Source organism: Trachypithecus francoisi, unplaced genomic scaffold (assembly GCF_009764315.1).
Source record: "Trachypithecus francoisi isolate TF-2019V2 unplaced genomic scaffold, Tfra_2.0 Lachesis_group15, whole genome shotgun sequence".
Taxonomy (NCBI): domain Eukaryota; kingdom Metazoa; phylum Chordata; class Mammalia; order Primates; family Cercopithecidae; genus Trachypithecus; species Trachypithecus francoisi.
In genome coordinates this window covers 89,841,292-89,853,821 of record NW_022681460.1, presented here as the reverse complement: position 1 = coordinate 89,853,821, position 12,530 = coordinate 89,841,292, and positions in this window count along the sequence as shown.

Genomic DNA, 12,530 nt, shown 5'->3' with positions numbered 1-12,530 from the left:
TTTCAGGGCTTTACTTACTGTATGCTATATGCTGAAGCTAAAAAATGCTATAGGTATTGTCTTAATTGTGTATCATATTAAAGATATAGCCAAATATTTAGATAATGGGACTTTCTTGTAATGAGAATTTTAGTTTTGGAATACACTATAGCGTGTGACTTAAGGAATTAGATATTTGACGCATTCTCTGCTGACTCATGTATGTTTCTGATAAAAATTGCCTTCAGACAAGTGCCAACCTTCTGTAGCTACACCTTATCCTCTCCTCTGCCATGTAAATATTTAATCAATCTCTGCCTCAAAACCTGTCACCAAAGTCTTTTTGCCTTAGTAATATTTAAAAATTTCCAATAACACCTTAACATCCATTCACTTTTCTCAAGCACTGAGGATAAATTGACCACTTACTTAGAATATCTACTTTGATCCACATTGTAATCAATCTATTATAGGACCTATCATTGCCTCCCTGTGTGGTTTTACCAACTGAGCTTACACAGTTTACCAAACTGAGACTGTATGATCATATTTCACTTTGTATTTGTAAATGTTTACTCATATTCAACTAGTATGAACTTGTGTTTGTGTTACTGAAATCTCCTGTGCGTGCTCATATTATACTGAAGTGTGTGTCCACTCTCACATGCAGCATAGATAAGAGGAATACTTTGAAAACTGTTCACACAACCGAACACAGATGAGTTTGGAAAGTTCCTCTGGGCTTTTGCTCAGCCTAATTAACACTCATTTTCCTTACTCTTCTCTATTATATTTTCCATTTAATTTCATTAGTAATTTGTAATATACCACACAACATCTCACTTATCTAGAACTTCCTTTTCTGATGATTTCAAGTATCTAAAATGTAACAAAAAAAAATAAGCTATACAATGTATCTTCTGAATAACCGACATAGATGCCACAAAACTACTTTTACTCTAGAAATAATCTTAACAAGTTTGGTAATCTGATTTCTGGAACTATAATGAGAAGGCTGCTACTGAGGCAAGTCCAACAGTCCCAAGAAGTGACAGCTGATTAGAGAAGGAGGATGTAGACAAACTATTAAACTATTTTACCCCCCCCCAGATATATAGGAACTATAAAATTTTAGTAGTTTGAAGCTATTAAGTTTGGGCAAGTAGCTCTGTGAGCCATATTAGCCTGTGAAATCATAGCGATATATGTTATGTTTATAATGATGACTGAAAAATCAATATAAAATCATGATCAGTATGCGTTTTGAAAGGCATTACGTGATAGAAAAATCTTCATGAAAATGGCTTGACATTTTATTAAAGTCTCGTTTAAAATAAGAGAAACATCAGTGGTCAATGGAATTGACTTGTTTTTAGGCTCAAATGAAATTGTAGCCTCAAAAATTGAGGAAAAAACCTTACCCCAATATTTTGCTCATTCTTCAGGGTAAAAAGTATTTTGAAGGCTAATGTGTGTTATTGAAAGTTTGAAAGTTGTCAAACAGCTGCACCCAATTTATGCATATATACAGTGCTAGGAGATAGACACAGCAACTCTGGTATAATGGAAAAAGTTCAGGATGTAGAATAAAATACCTTAGTTGTCTAATCATAGTGGACTGCCCTGTAGAGAGCAAATGTTGACCAAATATAATGTGCTGATCATTGTAATTAGTATTCTAAAATTGCAAAAGTTACCTAAGACAACCAATAGTTGCATATAATAAATTAGTTGCATTCTGTTTTACCTTATGTTTGTGAAAGACAAACTGTAATTTCCTAAGAGCAGAGATCAACAATCATGTGTCCCTGTAGAACTAAGGTAAGTGTGTGTGCTGGTGCAAATTTTGTTCTCTGAAACAAAATTTTGTTCTCTGAAACATCCTCCCCTCCCCACCATTATGTTACTCCCAAACTTCAGCTTACCAGAGTTTGTGGTATAGCTCACAATACATTTTCTAAGAACTGTCCATTATGGAGCCTACCTCTTCTCAGCCAGTTAAGCAATCCGGGAATCTCCAGAGTAATCTAATACCCAGAGTACTAGCGGCTTCCAGAAGGTAAGGAAGAGAGACCTCTTTCTGTTACAGGTGCATTTCGTTGACCAGCCCTTCCTCTCCTATTAATTGATAAGAGTCAAGACTCTGCAATTTTGCTTTACTTAGAATTTAAACTACTGCTACTAACTCCAGATCACAAAGCAATATAAATCTCAGGAAACAGAAGAAAAGAATTTACTGCTATACCCTAGAGAGAGATCTAGGAGGACATATGACTTTTTTTCTCCTTAAGCCTATTTTAAATGGATAAGTTAGAAAAATTTGCAGCTAACAATCTTAGAAGACAGAACTTTTGAATTAAAATTTTTTCCTCTGCAATACCTGCAAAAATGCAGTTTATTTTACTTTTTTCTTTTAAAAATCAGGACTTACTTAATGCCAACATTCTACTGCCAAACAAAAGTACCACTTTATCAAGCAATTACCTAAAAATAAAAATGGGTTATTTTTGAGACAGAACTGAGTTTAGCACTCTGCCACTGTACATGGACCATTTACTTTAAGAGGCGTTCTTCATGGCCTGGGGAAATAAGTGACACTGTTGTACCCAACAAACGTGCAGTTGTGCCACTTTATGTAGACTAGTACGTGACTGATGTGGCTCCATGAACAGATGTCCTGGAGCCACATGATGGCTATGTGTGGGCAGTCATTGGCTCCCATACAGTAGCATCTCTCTCCTGCACATACCCCCAAATTAAAGTTTGGTTTTTGGTAGAAGCTAGTATATCACAATGCCACTTGTTTAGTATCCTAAACACAGTATTTAAAATTTGCTGCTGTAGGAGGTTGGCGCCTCTTAGTGGCCAGGAATGGCAAGAAACAAAGCTTCCAAGCTAGACTTGGACCACCTTTGGGAAGGATTTCAAATTGTATGCTAGAGTGCTTGGACTGTAACCTTTAGATTACTATGAATTGATACAGGTTTTAAGTCAGGTAAATGTGATCAAATGGGAATTTTGAGAAGGAAACCTGAAAGCACTATTTAGGCTGCACTGGGGTGGTTTGAGTGGGGATTAGACTAGAAGCAAAAGTGCCCAATACAGAGACTGCTGGAGCAGCTGTCGTAAGGAAAAGGCAGAGAGAAAGGCAAGAGAGGACATCTTGTGAGAGATTCAGAGAGCTGAATGTTTACCATACTTAGGGGCCTTTGAATATAGGAGAGAAGAGTTGAGGGTGTTCTGTTCCCTGAACTTCTGGTTTGGGAGACTGGGTAGATGGTGAGACCACTGACCAAGACAGAAAGATTAGGGTTGGCAAAAAGATAATGAGTTCATTCTTAGACATGTATGTTAAAAAGTGTTGTAGGATATTTATCAGTAACATTGACAATACCCTTAATAATGACAAGAAAGTTAAATAAAAAACGTGGTTCTATAGTGAACTAACCTATTAATTAACAACATAACCAGTAAGTCATATATTTTGTTCTGAACTCAAATAGCAACTACACCTTTTTCTTCTTTCTTTCCTTTCTTTCTTCTTTCTTTTCCTTCTTTTTCTTCCTTTCTTTCTTCTTTCCTTTTTCTTTCCTCCCTCCCTCCCTTCTTTCCTTCCTTCCTTCTTTCTTTCTCTCTCTTTCCTTCGTTCTCTTTCTTCTTTCCTTTCTTCCCTCTCTCTCCTTCCTTCCTTTTTCTTTCTTTCATTTTTTCCTTTTCTTTCCCTTTTCTTTCTCTTTCTTTCCTTCTTCATCTCTTTCCTTTCCTTCTCCCTCTTTCCTTCTCTTTTTCTCACCTTCCTCTCCTTCCTTCCTTCTTCATTTCTTTACTTCTTTGTTTTCTCTCTCCTTCCTTCCTTCCTCCCTCCCTTTTCTCTGTCTTTGCTTTTTTCTCTTTCTTTTCTCTCTCCTTCCTTCCTTCCTCCCTCCCTTTTCTCTTTCTGTTGTTGCTTTTTCCTCTCTTTCTTTTCTCTCTCCTTCCTTCCCCTCCCTCCCTTTCTCTTTCTTTCCTTTTTCTCTTTCCTTTCCTTTTTCTTTCTCTTTTCGTTCCTTCCTTCCTCCCTCCCTCTCTTCCCCCCTTCTCTCCTTCCTTCCTTCCTTCCTTTTCTTGTTCTTTCTTTCTGAAAGAGTCCTTACTGTCACACAGGCTGGAGTGCAGTGATACAATTATGGCTCACTGCAACCTCAATTTGCCAGGCTCAAGCAATGCTGCCACCTCAGCCTCCTGAGTGGCTGGGACCACAGATGCACGCCACTACGCCTGGATAATTTTTGCATTTTCTTTAGAGACAGGGTTTTGCCAAGTTGCCCAGGATGGTGCTGAACTCCTGGGCTCAAACGATTTGCCTGTCTCGACCTCCTAAAGTGCTGGGATTACATGTAGGCATGAACCGCCACACCTAGCTACCTTTGTTTTTCTGTTCTTAACAAAATGCTCCTTTTATCTCTGAATCTTCAATTTTTTTCCGTAAGAGACAGGTTTTCTAAAAATCTGGTCCCAAATTTACATCTAAATATTACATGCATGGTCACAACTGCATTTCCTGTTTTTCAATAGAGTGCCAAAATCCATGTGATCCAAAATATGGATGATTTTTTAAAAACTGCAAATTTCCTTGGGACACATTTATAAGACTTTTCAGACCATAAGGCTTAATTTTGTGTTCTGGTTTACAAATACCATTACAAATTATAAAATTAGTTAACTTACCCCAAAGATGTTTCATATACTGAAAAAGAAAGATGAATCACAAGGATGCTGGGTATCTGGAGATGAATTTAGTATCAAAGGGTGGTTTAACACCAGAGAACATGATCACTAATAAGTGATTGTCTCCCTTTACCTTTGTTGCAAGGGGACCCCTCCAGGCCCTGCCCCTTTGTGGGGCTACTGTTTGCAGGCCTGGGTGCTGTTCTAGGCTACAGTCTCTTGTAGTCATATGCTTTTGCTCAAAATTGTCACCCTCCTCCAGCCCTGATGGTTGCAACCTGCACCACACTACTATGTTCACTCTCGATATTCTTATTGTTCAATATCATCTTCCATCTCAGTCTAATCCATCGCTAAATATCTTTTTTTCTTTAAAAAAGTCATTGTCAATTCACAAAGTATGTTTGTCAACCTTTTTGATCTCCAAATAAAAACACTTTAAATTTTATCATTGGCCAAAAGCATCCATTAGCATCTTTATGTTCTTAGAAAGTGTCACTGGATACTGGAAACTGTGTAAGGGGTCTCCAAGAAATGGAGTTTAATCTCTGTGATGGATGCTGCCCATGCCATGCCAGCCCACTTCCCAGCTGTAGCACCCATCCTCCAGTGTGGTCAGGGGACTCCTAAGGATACCAGAGAACCTTCCAGAAGGTCTATGTCAAAACTGTCTTCACAGTAATACTAAGACATTCATTTTCCCACAAGTGTGCTCACAATGGAATTTTCCAATAACTACCTGACATGGGCTATTGTAACATATTGAATGCAGAAGCAGATATGAGAATGCAGCTGTCTTCTGTTAAGTCTAATATTAAAGAGGTTTGAAAAAATGGCAAAACAATACCATTTTTCTAAGTTTGTAAGATTTCACCTATATGTGAAATCTAAAAAAGTCAAACTCATAGAAGCAGAGTAGTATTTTTCATAAAATATTTTATTTATGTAAATATATAGTGGTTTTAATATTTATATTTTTACTTTTACTGCATTTTTTTTGAGACAGAGTCCCACTTTGTTGCCCAGGCTGGAGTGCAGTCTCATGATTTGGCTTACTGCAAACTCTGCCTGCCAGGTTCAAGTGATTCTCCTGCCCCAGCCCCGAGTAGCTGACATTACAGGTGAGTGCCACCATGCCAGGCTAATTTTTGTATTTTTAGTAGAGATGGGATTTCACTATGTTGCCCAGGCTGGTCTTGAACTCCTGACCTCATGTGATCTGCCCACCTCAGTCTCCCAAAGCGCTGAGAATGAATACAGGCATGAACCACTGTGTTTGGCCATTTTTACTACATTACTTTTAATGGCAAAACCAGCAATTACTTTTCCATCAATCTAATACATGAATTAAAATTAAGCAAATATGAAAGAATTCCAGTTTTAATTTTTAACACAGTAAATATTGACAGACATAACCCACCTACATAAAAGCTTTTGGGGGTGCCTCAATAAATTTTAAGAGTGTAAAGGGGTACTGAGACTAATGAGTTTGAAAACTCTGCTCTGTGAATCAATTATAGAAAACTTTTATGTTTCAAAATTGAGTGTGTATGTGATGAGTGGAAATTAATTCACAGAATTAAATTAACATGAGAGTTTAGCTAAGGTTAACTATATCACTAAATCACAAAACATCACTCCCTCATATGTCTCATTACAGAGAAGATCTGGATGATGTATCCAGAGATGGAATCTGCTGTCAACCAGGCTATGAGAAACAAATTTCCTTAAAACCCAAGAGGATTAACAAAAAAACCAAAATACTTTAAATAGAACAAACAAGATATTTTGCTTCAAAAACATAGGTCAATGTGACTCTTCAACTAATATACACATTATTTTGATTTCCAACAAGTGCTTCTACACAAACCACATGTAATCACTGCTACAAGACCATGCCTTTTTCCATCCACAAAATTGTGGGCATCTATTGTTAAATATGTCTATTTAAGGGTCAGAAAGAAGCCTTTGCACAAATTTATCTTTCTGTGCATTGAATTCTCATTTCCTTGTACATGTCCACACCTTTCCTCTTCTTCTGAACCTCAGGACTCCTTCCAAAGTCTTTAGTCTATCCTTTAAAAAAAAAAAAAGTGCAATAAATAACATAAAAGAGAACAAGGGAGACAATTTTTTTTTTTTTTGAGACAGACATGAAATGAATCAAGTCTTCAAGATGGGGTGTCAATTAGAGTAAGTTCTTCTACTATAATACACAAAGCTATCAAAACTCTAATAAAGGAGAACTACCAAATGATCTAGCTATCTTGCTTCTGGATATATATGCAAAGGATTTGAAATCAGTGTATTGAAGAGATATCAGTACTCCTATGTTCACTGTAGCACTATTCACAATAACCAAGGTATGGAATCAAACTAAGTGTCCATCAGTAGATAGACACAGAAAATGTGGTGTGTATATATACACAATGGAATACTATTTAGCCTTAAAAAGAAGGATGTTCTGTCATTTGAGACAACATGGTTGAACCTGGAAGACAATATGTTAACTGAAATACACTAGGCACAGAAATAAAAATTCTGAATCATCTCACATATATGTGAAATCTAAAAAGGTCAAACTCATAGAAGCAGGGAGTAGAATGGTGACTACTGGGGCTGGGTGGGGTAGGAGGTGAGGATGGGGAGATGTTGGTCAAAGGGTACAAAGTTTCAATTAGAGGGGAAAAATAACTTTTTGAGGTCTGTTGCACAGCATGGTAACTATAGTTAATAACAATGTATTGCACAATTCTAAGTTGCTGTGTTTCTTTGTTTTTAATTAATTTTTTAAATTGACAATAATTGTAGATATCAGGTTGGCTGGCAAGATGGCTGAATAAGAACAGTTCCAGTCTGCAGCTCCCACCAAGATCAACGTGGAAGGTGAGTGATTTCTGCATTTCCAACTGAGGTACTTGTTGGGTGAGGTTCATCTCACTGGGACTGGTTGGAGAGTGGGTGCAGCCCACAGAGGGCTAGCCGAAGCAGGGTGGTCTCACCTTGATCCTCACCAGGGAAGCTCAAGGGGTCAGGAGATTTCCCTTTCCTAGCCAACGGAAGCCATGACAGACTGTACTGGGAGAAACAGTACACTCCGGCCCAGATACTGTGCTTTTCCAGTGGTCTTCAGAACCAGCAGACCAGGAGATAGATTCCCTCAGGTGCCTAGCTCAGCAGGTCCCACCTGCGTGGAGCCCAGCAAGCTCAGATCCACTGACTTGAAATTCTCGCTGCTAGCACAGCAGTCTGAGGTTGACCTGAAACACTCGAGCTTGGAGGGGGAAGCGGAGTCTGACATTGCTGAGGCTTGAGTAGGCAGTTTTACCTTCACAGTGTAAACAAAGTTGCCGGGAAGTTCGAATTGGGCAGAGCCCACCACAGCTCAGCAAGACCGACTGCCTCTCTAGTTTCCTCCTCTCTGGGCAGGCCATCTCTGAAAAAAAGGCAGCAGCTCCAGTCAGGGACTTATAGATAAAACCCCCATCTCCCTGGGACAAAGCACCTGGGGGAAGGGCCAGCTGTGGGCATGGCTTCAGCAGACTTAAACATCCCTGCCTGACAGCTCTGAAAAGAGCAGTGGTTCTCACAGCACAGCGTTTGAGCTCCAATAAGGGACAGACTGCCCCCTCAAGTGGGTCCCTGACCCCCATGCCTCCTGACTGGGAGACACCTCCCAGTAGGGGCCAACAGACACCTCATACAGGAGAGCTCTGACTGGCATTTGGCGGGAGCCCCTCTGGGATGAAGCTTCCAGAGGAAGGAACAGACAGCAATCTTTGCTGTTCTGCAGCCTCCACTGGTGATACCCAGGCGAACAGTGTCTGGAGTGGACCTCCAGCAAACTACAGCATACCTGCAGAAGAGGGGCCTGTTAGAAGTAAAACTAACAAACAGAAAGAAATAGTATCAACATCAACAAAAAGGACATCCACTCAGAGACCTCATCCGAAGGTCACCAACATCAAAGACCAAAGGTAGATAAATCCATGAAGATAGGGAGAAACCAGGGCAAAAAGGCTGAAAATCCCAAAAACCAGAATGCCTCTTTTCAAGAGGATCACAACTCCTTGCCAGCAAGGGAACAAAACTGGATGGAGAATGAGTCTGACAAATTGACAGAAGTAGGCTTCCAAAGGTGGGTAATAACAAACTCCTCCGAGCTAAAGGAGCATGTTCTAACTCAATGCAAGGAAGCTAAGAACGTTGAAAAAAAGGTTAGACGAATGGCTTACTAGAATAACCAGTTTAGAGAAGAACATAAATGATCTGATGGAGCTGAAAAACACAGAACGAGAACTTTGTGAAACATAAACAAGTATCAATAGCCAAAGCAATCAAGCAGAAGAAAGGATATCAGAGACTGAAAACCAATTCAATGAAATAAAGCGAGAAGACAACATTAGAGAAAAAAGAGTGAAAAGAAATGAGTAAAGCCTTCAAGAAATATGGGACTATGTGAAAAGACCAAATCTACGTTTGATTGGTGTTCCTGAAAGTGATAGGGAGAATGGGTCCAAGTTGGAAAACACTCTTCAGGATATTAGCCAGGAGAACTTCCCCAACCTAGCAAGGCAGGTCAACATTCAAATTCAGAAAATACAGAGAACACCATAAAGATACTCCTCAAGAGAAAAACAACACTAAGACACATAATCGTGAGATTCACCAAGGTTGAAATGGAGGAAAAAATGTTAATGGCAGCCAGAGAGAAAGGTCGGGTTACTCACAAAGGGAAGCCCATCAGACTAACAGTACATCTCTCTGCAGAAATCCTGCAAGCCAGAAGAGAGTGGGGGCCAATATTCAATATTCTTAAAGAAAATAACTTTCAATCTAGAATTTCATATCCAGCCAAACTAAGCTTCATAAGCAAAGGAGAAATAAAATCCTTTACAGACAAGCAAATGCTGAGAGATTTTGTCACCACCAGGCCTGCCTTATGAGAGATCCTGAAGCACTAAACATGGAAAGGAAAAATAGTACCAACCACTGCAAAAACATATCAAATTGTAAAGACCATCGATGCTATGAAGAAACTGCATCAACTAACCAGCTAGCATCATAACGACAGAATCAAATTCAAACATAACAATATTAACAGGGGCGGAGCAAGATGGCCGAATAGGAACAGCTCCAGCCTCCAGCTCCCAGTGCGAGTGACACAGAAGACAGGTGATTTCTGCATTTTCAACTGAGGTACTGGGTTTATCTCACTAGGGAGTGCCAGACAATCGGTGCTGGTCAGCTGTTGCAGCCTGACCAGTGAGAGCTGAAGCAGGGCAAGGCATCCCCTCACCTGGGAAGCGCAAGGGGGAAGGGAATCCCTTTTCCTAGCCAGGGGAACTGAGACACACAACACCTGGAAAATCAGGTAACTCCCATCCCAATACTGCACTTTAAGCAAACGGGCACATCAGGAGATTATATCCCACACCTGGCCGGGAGGGTCCCACGCCCACAAAGCCTTCCTCATTGCTAGCACAGCAGTCTGCGATCTAACTGCAAGGCAGCAGCGAGGCTTGGGGAGGGGTGCCCGCCATTGCTGAGGCTTAAGTAGGTAAACAAAGCCCTGGGAAGATCGAACTGGGTGGAGCTCACAGCAGCTCAAGGAGGCCTGCCAGTCTCTGTAGACTCCACCTCTAGGGACAGGGCACAGCTAAACAAAATAACAACAACAACAAAAAAAGCAGCAGAAACATCTGTAGATGCAAACGACTCTGTCTGACAGCTTTGAAGAGAGCAGTGGATCTCCCAACACGGAGGTTGAGATCTGAGAACGGACAGACTGCCTGCTCAAGTAGGCCCCTGACACCTGAGTAGCCTAACTGGGAGACATCCTCCACTAGGGGCAGACTGACACCCTACACCTCACACGGTGGAGTACACCCCTGAGAGGAAGCTTCCAAAGCAAGAATCAGACAGGTACACTCGCTGTTCAGCAGTATTCTATCTTCTGCAGCCTCTGCTGCTGACACTCAGGCAAACAGGGTCTGGAGTGGACCTCAAGCAATCTCCAACAGACCTACAGCTGAGGGTCCTGACTGTAAGAAGAAAACTAACAAACAGGAAGGACACCCACACCAAAACCCCATCAGTACGTCACCATCATCAACGACCAGAGGCAGATAAAACCACAAAGATGGGGAAAAAGCAGGGCAGAAAAGCTGGAAATTCAAAAAATAAGAGCGCATCTCCCCCTCCAAAGGAACGCAGCTTATCGCCAGCAACGGATCAAAGCTGGATGGAGAATGACTTTGACGAGATGAGAGAAGAAGGCTTCAGACCATCAAAATTCTCAGAGCTAAAGGAAGAATGACGAACCGAGCGCAAAGAAACTAAAAATCTTGAAAAAAGATTGGAAGAATTGATAACCAGAGTAATTAATACAGAGAAGGCCATAAACAAACTGACAGAGATGAAAACCATGACACGAGAAATATGTGACAAATGCACAAGCTTCAGTAACTGACTCGATCAACTGGAAGAAAGAGTATCAGCGATTGAGGATCAAATGAATGAAATGAAGTGAGAAGAGAAGTCTAAAGAAAAAAGAAGAAAAAGAAATGAACAAAGCGTGCAAGAAGTATGGGATTATGTAAAAAGACCAAATCTACGTCTGATTGGGGTGCCTGAAAGTGAGAGAGAAAATGGAACCAAGTTGGAAAACACTCTTCAGGATATCATCCAGGAGAACTTCCCCAACCTAGTAGGGCAGGCCAACATTCAAATTCAGGAAATATAGAGAACACCACAAAGATACTCCTCGAGAAGAGCAACTCCAAGACACATAATTGCCAGATTCACCAAAGTTGAAATGAAGGAAAAAATCTTAAGGGCAGCCAGAGAGAAAGGTTGGTTTACCCACAAAGGGAAGCCCATCAGACTAACAGCAGATCTCTCGGCAGAAACTCTACAAGCCAGAAGAGAGTGGGGCCCAATACTCAACATTCTTAAAGAAAAGAATTTTAAACCCAGAATTCAATATACAGCCAAACTAAGTTTCATAACTGAAGGAGTAATAAAATCCTTTACCGATAAGCAAATGCTTAGAGATTTTGTCACTACCAGGCCTGCCTTACAAGAGACCCTGAAGGAAGCACTAAACATGGAAAGGAACAACTGGTACCAGCCATTGCAAAAACATGCCAAAATGTAAAGACCATCGAGGCTAGGAAGAAACTGCATCAACTAACGAGCAAAATAACCAGTAAATATCATAATGGCAGGATCAAGTTCACGTATAAAAATATTAACCTTAAATGTAAATGGACTAAATGCTCCAATTAAAAGACACAGACTGGCAAACTGGATAAAGAGTCAAGACCCATCAGTCTGCTGTATTCAGGAGACCCATCTCACATGCAGAGACATACATAGGCTCAAAATAAAGGGATGGAGAAAGATCTACCAAGCAAATGGAGAACAAAAAAAAGCAGGGGTTGCAATCCTAGTCTCTGATAAAACAGACTTTAAACCGTCAAAGATCAAAAGAGACAAAGAAGGCCATTACATAATGGTAAAGGGATCAATTCAACAGGAAGAGCTAACTATCCTAAATATATATGCACCCAATACAGGAGCACCCAGATTCATAAAGCAAGTCCTTAGAGACTTACAAAGAGATATAGACTCCCATACAATAATAATGGGAGACTTCAACACCCCACTGTCAACATTAGACAGATCAACGAGACAGAAAGTTAACAAGGATATTCAGGAATTGAACTCATCTCTGCAGTAAGCAGACCTAATAGACATCTATAGAACTCTCCACCCCAAATCAACAGAATATACATTCTTCTCAGCACCACATCAAACTTATTCCAAAATTGACCACATAA